Here is an 11,120-nt window from a genome sequence, read left to right as displayed (position 1 = left end):
TAAACGGGTGGTTTATCATGAATATGTTTATTAGTACTACTCAAACCATCAATTTGTTTCATACATTTTGATGCATAAATGATCTTTGAATTCGAATGTTTTTTTTTTTTCTATTTTTTGTATGGATGATATTCAAATGAAGAATAAGAATACATTTCACAAGCAATAAGGTATGTGCATTCCTCCACGACGGACGTAAGTATTGTCCTAATATTTATGTCTTTTTACCGTCAACATTTTATATGTAGTTAATTAGAAAAGAAAAAAGTTTAATGGTAATGATTGAGATTTTTTTTATAAATAATATTATTATATGGTTGTGCACTTTTGGGTCAATATATATGTAATATGTAATTAGTGAAGACATTTTCTATGTAAGGCACTCTAATGAGAAGGAAATGATATTCTAATTTCTTCCTCTAATCTCTATATCTATTCTCTCCTATTCTCTCTTTTTTATACTTTCATTTCAACACGTTATCAGCAAGATTGTCTCTTAATTTTATTTATTGTTCTTTATTAAACGAGCAATACACCGCGATGATACGAACATCTTGGATGATGTAAATTTTGGCACCTATAAAAACCAATGTGTGACGTGGTATTGATTTTCATATTTAAGGTCTAATATTACTTGTAGCAATATAGTTATATAACCAGCATACGGGATACAAAGAAAAGTACACCGTCATAACATATTGTTACCAAATATTGTATAACTGCTTATGATAGTTATTGTTGTTTTATCTGGTACCATCATCCAAAGTTTAATCTTTGACTTATGGTTGAGTGGGAGCATTTTTGTTTATCATCATAAACTATAGTGTATGTTCGTCACACACGTAATCATTTGTCACATATCCTTTTACTTAATTTTGGTTTTTTTTTTTTCAAAATTGAAAATGTAACATTTAATGTGAAAGTTAACTAGAATTAAATAAAATAACACATGATGGATGATTAAGTGTATGATGAGTATATACTATAATTATGGTGGTGAGAAAATATGGTCCCATTGTTAAATAGAGTCGTGTGTGCTTTTTTTGCAGCATATAAAGATGCCTTAGTTCATTAATTGATCATAGACCTATGTATTGCATTCATCTGTAATTTGCACGTTTTCATTCCCATTATACACTTGATTAATAAAACTTTGAGTAATGTTAAGGAGACTAAATTTGTAGGCTAAATTTTATAAAAGGAAATTTTATTTAAACCCATGCAACCTCTTTTTATACTCAACTTAAAATTTTGAATGTTAATTGTCTATTTTACCCTATTGCATAATTACTATTAAATACAAAATGAAATTAATAATAAATCTCAAATTTATCAATAAACCCAAACACTATAATTAAACCCTATGATCATTCTTTGTTTATCCTACGTTAATTCTGACTAAAACCCTAATAGCTCTCTATTGACTCTAAAAATTACAAAACCTACGCGGCGCGCAGGCCGAGTAACTAATAAGCTAACTAGGTCCTTCGGTTGGATGTCGTGTTGAGCGCGTTGTTGACTTCTTTATCTTGCGACTGCAATCGAGGAAAGAACACTCTCGGTCTTTGGGTTCTAGAGCCTGAAGACAAGGCTGCTAGTTCTGCGAAGTTCACAAATCGTCGATGCCCAATTCAGTCACCGTAATTATATTCGTAAGAGTATAAGCACGTCGAATTGACACCAGACTGTACGAACACAAATATTCAAAGGGGATGTATATCTTGATGGTGAATGTGGTTCGGCCGTTAGAATGCCGAACTCTGAAACTCACTTGTGAGTATCCAATCATAAAATCACTCGGCGTCCAGTACGCCGAATGTCGTAACTCATACCACCTTACTTCGCCGAGAAGGCTAATAAGGTGACCTCTGCCAATAAGGATTCGAAAACCCTTCTCAGCCGAGACTTAGGTAGGTAACCAGTCGGCCTCGACGCAATGCTGTTTATCCAAACTGAAGGTGTTCCTTGGTCGGCTGATTCTACTGCAATAGTGTCGTTTATCCAAATTGAAGGTGTTCGCTGGTTGCCTTCACAGTGCTGTTTATCCAAACTGAAGGTGTGTCGGCTGGAGAAAAGAAAATAAAAAATCTCAAGATGTTGAGAGGTTTTGCACAGGGCAATTGTGTGTTGAATTGAAGGTCCTCAATTGTTTCATGATTTCTTGTAGTTATAGCACTAACTCCTTGAGATCGAATTAGACTCCTATCTGGATTGGGAGTCCTTGCTCCGTTCCAACTTTGCTTTGAACAACCCTACTCCCATTAAGACTTTGAACTCACCCTCTTCGGGGCTTTATTCATAGCTGGTCGAGAATCCTAGTTGCACCAAGACTTCCTCGACCTTCTTTGCTTATCTGGACTACTCCTTACGATAGGACTCGACCATCCCTGCTAAATGGCCCGGAATCATCAGGCAGCCCTGATGTGAGATTTACTTGACACTCAAATTAAACCCTCGTTTGACAATTGTAGTAGAATGGATAAGTGAGGGATCGTTCTAGACCGGGGATTAGGAGGGCTTGCTAAAACCTTCTAAATTGACTTAAAAACATAAAAACTAAATTAAAATACTCTTAACAAGACTACTATGACTCAGAATGGCTTTGAAAAACTCAAATTGTCTAAAACAATCAAATTGACTCAAATAGAAGCTAGAACTTGATTTAGACGAATTTGCAATTGTTTATGACTCCAAAAGCTTTAAAGATACACAAATAAAACAAATACGAATGATTAAGACTTAACAAAATAGGGGGGGGGAATTGTGGTTGGACGATATTAAATTAAAAAGACAGAATATAATTGAAGGCAAAATGTAAATATGAATGTGATAAAAATATGGATGATGGAATAGCTAAGGGGTTCTTCTCCACACATGTTACACTTGCAATACAAGATTGATTTTCGGTTGGTCTTTCGATAAATTATGAAACTCAATGCTCCAAGTTAATTAGGTCCGCTTAAATTAACTTTCAAATTTCCCTAAATTCATTGGATTGAATGGAATACGCATTACAACCAAATTATTCTTAATCAAAGTCCCTAACTATGGAATACGCATGATAGAGACATTCAACAAAGATCATTAAGTTCAATGAAAATTATAAGTGTTGACGAGGCACTCGTTACTATGGAATACGCATGAAACTTATGCCAAGAATTCGTTTAACGCGATTGTTTATAAGCAACCTCCACTACTTGTGAATATAAGTTCATAACGATTAGGTGAAACTCACTTATATTCTAGCGTCATATTCATGCATGAAAATTAAGCTTGCAATCTTAATGAACATACATAAATAATTTATCAATCAAACAGTTAAACGAATTGAATCCACAACTTATGAAATACCAACCAAAAGTAATCAATTCATATTGCAAATATAAACATAGTTTCGAATCACCCCCTAGCTAAAGGGGGTTTAGTTCCTCATAACTTTGAAATCAAAGAAACCCCTAAACATTCCAACAACTCAAACTTGAATTGTATGAACGTTTAGGCACTCTTCTCTTCCATTCTTATACGTACAAAACAAAGCGAATTAAATTTAAACTTTGAAATTTAAACTCTTCTCTTCTCTTCCGCCCATCGTTGATTTTCCTTTGTGCTACTCTTGAACTGGGCAGCAGGATTCCTTTTAGGGTCTCCCCCGAAGGTCTGAGTTTCCTCCTGTTATCTGTTTCTTTGTTCAATCTTTGCAGGAGTGGTCCCTTCTCTGGAAGTGTATCAACCATTGAAGATGACTACTCGAGAGCAACGCTAGGTAAGCAATCAGGAATAGATTCCAGGCAGTTGGCTCCAGATCGGTAGACTGACTCCAAGTGCCGGCTGATTGCTTGTTTTACTTTGCCATGCGAGTAAGAACAAGGACAAAGAAAAAGACAGGGAAAGAGCATGATATGAGATACTTTTGCTTTTGACCTTGATGATATGAGATACCTTTGCTTTTGAAGAAGCGGTTGGTTGAATCAGCACATGTATTTGTTGTGCTGTTTCCTCCTGGGTCATCTGTACTCCAGGCATCTGGTATCATCTTTGGGGAAGAAGAAAGAATTGAGTATTTCGAAAGGCTTTGCTGGGAGTGCGCCCTCAGAGGTGAGGGTGAGTTGGGCATTTTCTTCAGGTTTGCCCTGCCATAAAAGACGAAGGTCGACATATATAGAGATAATATCAAGTGGTGGTACTTTTTACCTTTGTCGACAAACGTTTTGATCCCGCAAATCCGGCTTTTTGAAATAATGGCGCCTCTTCGATCTCTGAACACGCCTCTTCGATTTCTGAGCAGACGCCCCTTCGCTTCCTGAACGACACGTGGTAGTGCAGATGCAGCTCCTTTTGACAAAGCTGCACGCGTCTTCCGAAAAGCTGAGAAAGCGTCGCCGAACTTTGCGCTTGTCGGCTAAAGATGTGTAGTTGCGATGATGGCCTCCACGTGTTGTCTGAAAAGAAGAACTCTTTTGACAAAGTTGAACACGTCTTCTGAAAAGCTGAGAAAGCGTCGCCTAAATTACGCCGGAAATTCCGGCTTTTTGAATCGGTGGACGCGTCGCCTTGGCTTCTTATTGAGGTATCAAACACCGCCACAAACACACTCTGAAGATTTCCCATTCTTGAAAACCGACTCCGGCCCTTTGAAAATTTATTCCATCCACCCATTCTCTTTGAACACTTTTGAAAAAAAAAAAATGGCAAACTCATCGAACCTTAGCTTAGATTTGAGTCTCAGCAGCGATCCGGTTGCGCCCCGTCAAGGTAACGTATGGCGCCCTTCTTTTTTTTCTTCTAACGGTCCTCTTTCAGGTGAAGACTCTGTGATGCAGGACGCCACAACAGCTACAATAGTAGCTAGGAACCTCCTCACACCAAAAGATAGTAGGCTGCTGTCAGGACGGTCCGATGAGTTGGCCGTTCAAGAGTCCCTCGCACTTAGTGTTCAGTGTGCGAGTTCTGTGTCCAACATGGGCCAACGCCTGCTTGCCCGCTCCCGTCAGGTGGAATCATTGATGGCAGAAGTGGAAAGTCTCAAGCAGGAGATCCAGCAGCTGAAGTATGAGAATAGAAGTTTGCACGTGCTTGCAAACAACTATTCGACGGGCATGAAGAGGAAGCTTGATGAGCTGCAAGAGTCTGAAGGTCGGATTCACAGTGACCGTCAAAGGTTTTCGTCTTTCCTCCAGAGGCACCTTTTTCCTGGCTTATCCAGCGCTTGGCCAAGTATTGAGGCCTGGAATGCTCTATCTTCGACGCCTTCCGCTCCGATGCCTTCCGCTCCGATGCCTTCTGCTCCTACGCCTTCCGCTCCGACGCCTTCCGCTTCAAGAGTAAAGCCACGTAGTGGGGCCTCAAGCAAACAACCTTTATGAAGCACCATCTTTCTTTGTTTAGCAGTGCCTATCAATAAATCAAACATTTTCTCAATGTTACAATCATTGACTCACACAATTAATAAACAAACAAACAATAACAACTAAACAACCTAACAAGGCAGAAATGAAATAGCAACAAAGAAAAGAATTTTTTTTTTTTTTTTTTTTTTTTTTCGGAGTTTTATACCAAGACACTATAAAACACACTAAAACACTCTAAAAACGCTTAAAACAGTAAGAAACAACATTCTAAGTGAAAGGTGAATAAATCCCACGAAATTCATGCAAATACAAATTGTTTACCCCCCTACACTCAAATCAAACTTTGTCCTCAATGTTTTAAGCAGAAAGTCACAACAGAGCAAGCAAATAAACAAATACGAGAAAGAAAGCAAAGTAAAGGCAGTAAAGAAAAAGAAAGGAATAAAAATAAGTCTCTTAAAGGGGTTTCCAAGTTCTTCTCTATTCGGATGCATGGGTTGCCTCCCACGAAGCGCTTTCTTTTACGTCTTGCAGCCGGACGGTACCTCCGTTTAAGCTTGACTAGGTTCCACGGCATGGAAGGGTACCTCCTCCACGACATGCTCCTCAAACATCTCGTAATAGGGCTTCAATCGATGCCCATTCACTTTGAATTCTTGCTGCGTCCTTGAACTTTTGATTTGCACTGCACCATGAGGGAAAACATTAGTAACAACAAACGGGCCAATCCATTTAGAACGCAACTTACCAGGAAACAAACGTAGGCGAGAGTTGAAAAGTAACACTTTCTGCCCAACTGTGAAGGTCTTGGTTCGAATCATTTTATCATGGAATGCTTTGGTCTTGGCCTTGTACATCCGGGCATTCTCATAGGCTTCATTCCGAATCTCCTCAAGTTCATTCAATTGGAGCTTCCTATGAACTCCCGCTGCATCTATGTCCATGTTGAAAGTCTTCACGGCCCAATGTGCCTTGTGCTCTAACTCTACGGGCAAATGACATGGCTTACCATAGACGAGCCGAAAAGGTGACATCCCAATGGGTGTTTTGTATGCCGTACGATATGCCCACAGTGCATCATCTAAACGTAAGCTCCAATCCCTCCTTGTTGGTCCAACGGTCTTCTCCAAAATTTGTTTGATTTCTCGGTTAGACACCTCGGCTTGGCCATTTGTTTGAGGATGGTAAGGTGTGGAGACCTTATGGTTGACATGGTACTTTCTTAGCAACGCCTCAATGGTCCGATTGCAAAAGTGAGACCCTCCATCACTTATGATTACTCTCGGCATTCCAAACCTAGCAAAAATGTTAGTTTTCACGAAATCTGCAACCACCTTAGAATCGTTAGTACGGGTGGCTTTTGCTTCCACCCATTTAGAAACATAATCAACGGCTAGCAAGATATAAGTGAAACCATAAGATGGAGGGAAAGGGCCCATGAAATCAATGCCCCAAACATCAAAAATTTCAACATTAAAGACAGGGGTTTGCGGCATTTGGTCCTTGGTACCTATGTTACCCATTCGTTGGCAACGATCACAAGACATACAAAAGGTTCTAGCATCCCTAAATATAGTCGGCCAATAAAAACCACACTCTAAAACCTTGAGGGCAGTGCGTTGTGTGCCAAAATGACCACCACATGCATATGTGTGACAAAAGCTTAGAATTGAGTGAAATTCAGAATCATGCACACATCTACGTACAATTTGATCTGAGCAATACTTCCACAAATAAGGGTCATCCCAAACATAGAAACGTGCATCATTTTTAAGCTTATCACGTTGGTGCTTGTTTAGTTCGTTTGGAATTTGTTTAGCCACCAAGTAATTCACTAAATCTGCATACCATGGTTCACTTACCTCAATGGAAAGCAGCTGTTCATCGGGAAAAGTTTCAGGGATAGGTACGGCATGTTCATGCTCCTCGTGGATCATTCGGCTTAAATGGTCAGCCACTACATTCTCGCTTCCTTTCTTATCCCGGATTTCAATATCAAATTCTTGAAGAAGAAGAATCCAACGGATAAGCCTCGGCTTTGCTTCCTTTTTCGTGAGCAAGTACCTCAAAGCTGCATGATCAGAATAAACGATTACTTTAGTACCAATTAAATATGAACGGAATTTATCTAAAGCAAAAACCACAGCTAGAAGTTCTTTTTCCGTCGTGGAGTAGTTCAATTGGGCATCATTGAGAGTTCGAGAGGCATAGTATATGACATGCGGCCGCTTGTCTCTTCTTTGTCCTAGAACAGCTCCTAATGCATAGTCGGATGCATCGCACATGAGCTCGAACGGAAGGCTCCAATCTGGAGGTACAATAATGGGGGCCGAGACTAGCTTCTCCTTGAGTTGGTTAAATGCCGAATTACACTCTCCATCAAACTTGAATGGCACATCTTTTTGAAGCAATCGGCAAAGAGGGTTGGACATCTTGGAGAAGTCCTTGATAAAACGCCTATAGAACCCTGCATGGCCAAGAAACGAACGTACCTCTCTAACCGAAGTAGGAGAGGGTAAGTGACGTACAAGGTCTATTTTTGATTTATCTACTTCAATTCCTTTTTCTGAAACAATATGTCCTAAAACTATACCCTGTTTCACCATAAAGTGACATTTCTCCCAATTCAAGACAAGGTTAGTTTCAACACATCGTTTCAAAATTAAGGTCAGATTATCCAAGCAATTATCAAATGAACTCCCAAATACACTGAAATCATCCATGAAAACCTCAATGATCTTTTCAACAAAATCGGAAAATATACTTACCATACACCTTTGGAAAGTGGCCGGTGCGTTGCATAAGCCAAATGGCATGCGACGATAAGCAAATGTTCCAAAGGGACATGTGAATGTGGTCTTCTCTTGATCATCCGGGGCTATCACAATTTGGTTATATCCAGAGTATCCATCAAGAAAACAGTAAAAAGCATGACCGGCTAACCTTTCGAGCATCTGGTCGATGAATGGCAAAGGAAAGTGATCTTTCCTAGTCATGGCATTTAGCTTCCGGTAATCGATACACACTCGCCATCCAGTCTGAATGCGTGTAGGCACGAGCTCATTCTCATCATTCTTGATAACAGTTACTCCGGACTTCTTGGGAACGACTTGAACTGGAGAGACCCAATGGCTATCGGAGATAGGGTAGATCACTCCGCAATCCAAAAGTTTGATTATTTCCTTCTTCACCACTTCCATCATCGGAGGGTTGAGACGGCGTTGAGCCTCTCGAGTTGGTTTAGCCCCCTCCTCAAGAAGTATACGGTGCATGCATGTGGTAGGGCTTATTCCTTTAATATCGTCCAACCACAATTCCCCCCCTATTTTGTTAAGTCTTAATCATTCGTATTTGGTTTATTTGTGTATCTTTAAAGCTTTTGGAGTCATAAACAATTGCAAATTCGTCTAAATCAAGTTCTAGCTTCTATTTGAGTCAATTTGATTGTTTTAGACAATTTGAGTTTTTCAAAGCCATTCTGAGTCATAGTAGTCTTGTTAAGAGTATTTTAATTTAGTTTTTATGTTTTTAAGTCAATTTAGAAGGTTTTAGCAAGCCCTCCTAATCCCCGGTCTAGAACGATCCCTCACTTATCCATTCTACTACAATTGTCAAACGAGGGTTTAATTTGAGTGTCAAGTAAATCTCACATCAAATTTTGGCGCCGTTGCCGGGGATTAGCAACTTTGCTAATCCTTTGTCTTTATTTTTATATTTTGTTTTTCGTGCATTCTTATTTCAAATTCTTAGTTTGTTTGTTTCCTTGTTTTTTTTGGGTACTGTGTATGACTCGTAGCTCTCGGCCTATTATAGAGAACATCTCCGACTTTGACGGTGATTTTGAACGCACTTTGAGGAGAACGAGGAGTCAACAAGAGCCACCACAACCTGGGCTTGAAGAAGACGAAGTAGGTGTAGAAGAAAAGCCCACGGATCAGATTTTTGAAGAAGAACAAGCCATGGCAGCAGATAATAGAACCATCAAGGAGCTTTCGGCCTCGGGTCTGGATAATGCATTGCCTCTTTGTATCCAATACCCCACGGCTGCCCAAGGCAAGACCGATGAATTTGAACTCAAATCCAGTTTGTTACACCATATTCCGAAGTTCCATGGCTTGTCTATGGAAGACCCCAACAAACACTTGAAGGAGTTCGAGGTGGTTTGTTCGAGCATGACCCCCGTTAATGTGGATGGGAGTATATTGAAGATGAAGGCCTTTCCATTTTCACTTATGGACAAGGCCAAAGATTGGCTCTACGAACTAGCCCCGGGAACTGTGACTTCGTGGGAGAGTATGAAGCGTGCTTTCTTGGAGAAATTCTTCCCTACTTCGAGAGTGATTCTCCTACGGAAGAAAATTAGTGGTATTCAACAGAATCATGGTGAGACATTCCCGGCTTATTATGAGCGCTTCAAGGGCCTTGTAGCTTCATGTCCTCAACATCAAATGAAGGAGGAACTTCTCCTTCAATATTTCTATGAGGGCCTCCTTCCTATCGAACGTCAAATGCTTGATGCATCAGCGGGAGGAGCATTGGTGGACAAAACACCAAGGGATGCCAAGGTTCTCATAGCCAACCGAGCGCTCAACGCTCAACAATATGAAGGAGTGGGCCAAAGGGAAGCCCCACGGCAACAAAGTGTAAATGAGGTGAGTGCTATTTCTGAAATTCAATCACAGCTTGCTAATCTTACTTCTCTTGTTTCTTAGGTTGTGATTGTTCCAAAAGCACAAGAACACCAAGTCTGTGGCGTGTGCTCAATTCAAGGGCATCCATCCGACAAGTGCCCTCAACTAATCGAGAATGGTGGGTGGGAATCTGCCAATGCAATTGGTTTCCAAGGACAAAATCAAAACAACCCATACTCGAACACTTACAATGCCGGATGGAGGGACCATCCAAACTTCAAATGGAGGGAGCCACAACAAGCTGCCCAACAAGGAGGATTTAGGCCAAACCCCCCTGGTTTTTATTCCAAGCCGTATGCACCCCAACAATCCCAACAACCTTCGGCATCATCTCATTCAGGTACGTCTTTGGAAAGTAATCAAGCTATGCAATTACTAACCTCTATTTCGCAGGGGTTGCAAAATCAAAACAACCGGATAGAAAATAACGAGAAGGAGATGATGGATATGAAGAAACAAATAGGGCAGATTTCTGAGTTCCTTGGACAGATTAGAGAGCAAGGAAAGCTTCCTAGCTCAACCACAGTCAATCCAAAGGGAGGATTCGAATCCGCCAAGGCCATCACCCTAAGGGGTGGAAAAGAAGTTGGGACCGAGCCAAACAATCCCAAATCTGCCCAGAAAGTAGATGAAGAGACGACACAACCTGAGGCAGATCACCCTAACTCGGCCAAATCAGGTAATTTAAGTTCAAATTCATGTACTTCACGTCCTAATCTGCCCAATGTACCTTTTCCTCGCAGGTTCATGCAAGAAAAAAAGGAAGAAAGCGAGAAGGACATTCTTGAAACGTTCCGGAAGGTGCAAGTGAACATACCGCTTCTCGATGCAATCAAACAGGTTCCAAAGTATGCTAAATTCCTCAAGGACCTATGCAATACAAGGAGAAGAAGGGCAAACAAAGAGGTAGTGAAGGTAAGCGAGAATGTGTCCGCTGTTTTGCAACGTAAACTGCCTACCAAGTGCAAAGACCCCGGTAGTTTCACGATTCCTTGTGTGATTGGACATAATCGTTTTGAACATGCCATGCTTGATTTAGGTGCATCCATAAATGTCATGCCTTATTCTATTTATGCATCTA

This window comes from Pyrus communis, chromosome 7, assembly GCF_041283825.1.
Source record: "Pyrus communis isolate YQ-2024b chromosome 7, ASM4128382v1, whole genome shotgun sequence".
Classification (NCBI taxonomy): domain Eukaryota; kingdom Viridiplantae; phylum Streptophyta; class Magnoliopsida; order Rosales; family Rosaceae; genus Pyrus; species Pyrus communis.
Note: the sequence above shows the minus strand (reverse complement) of the source record.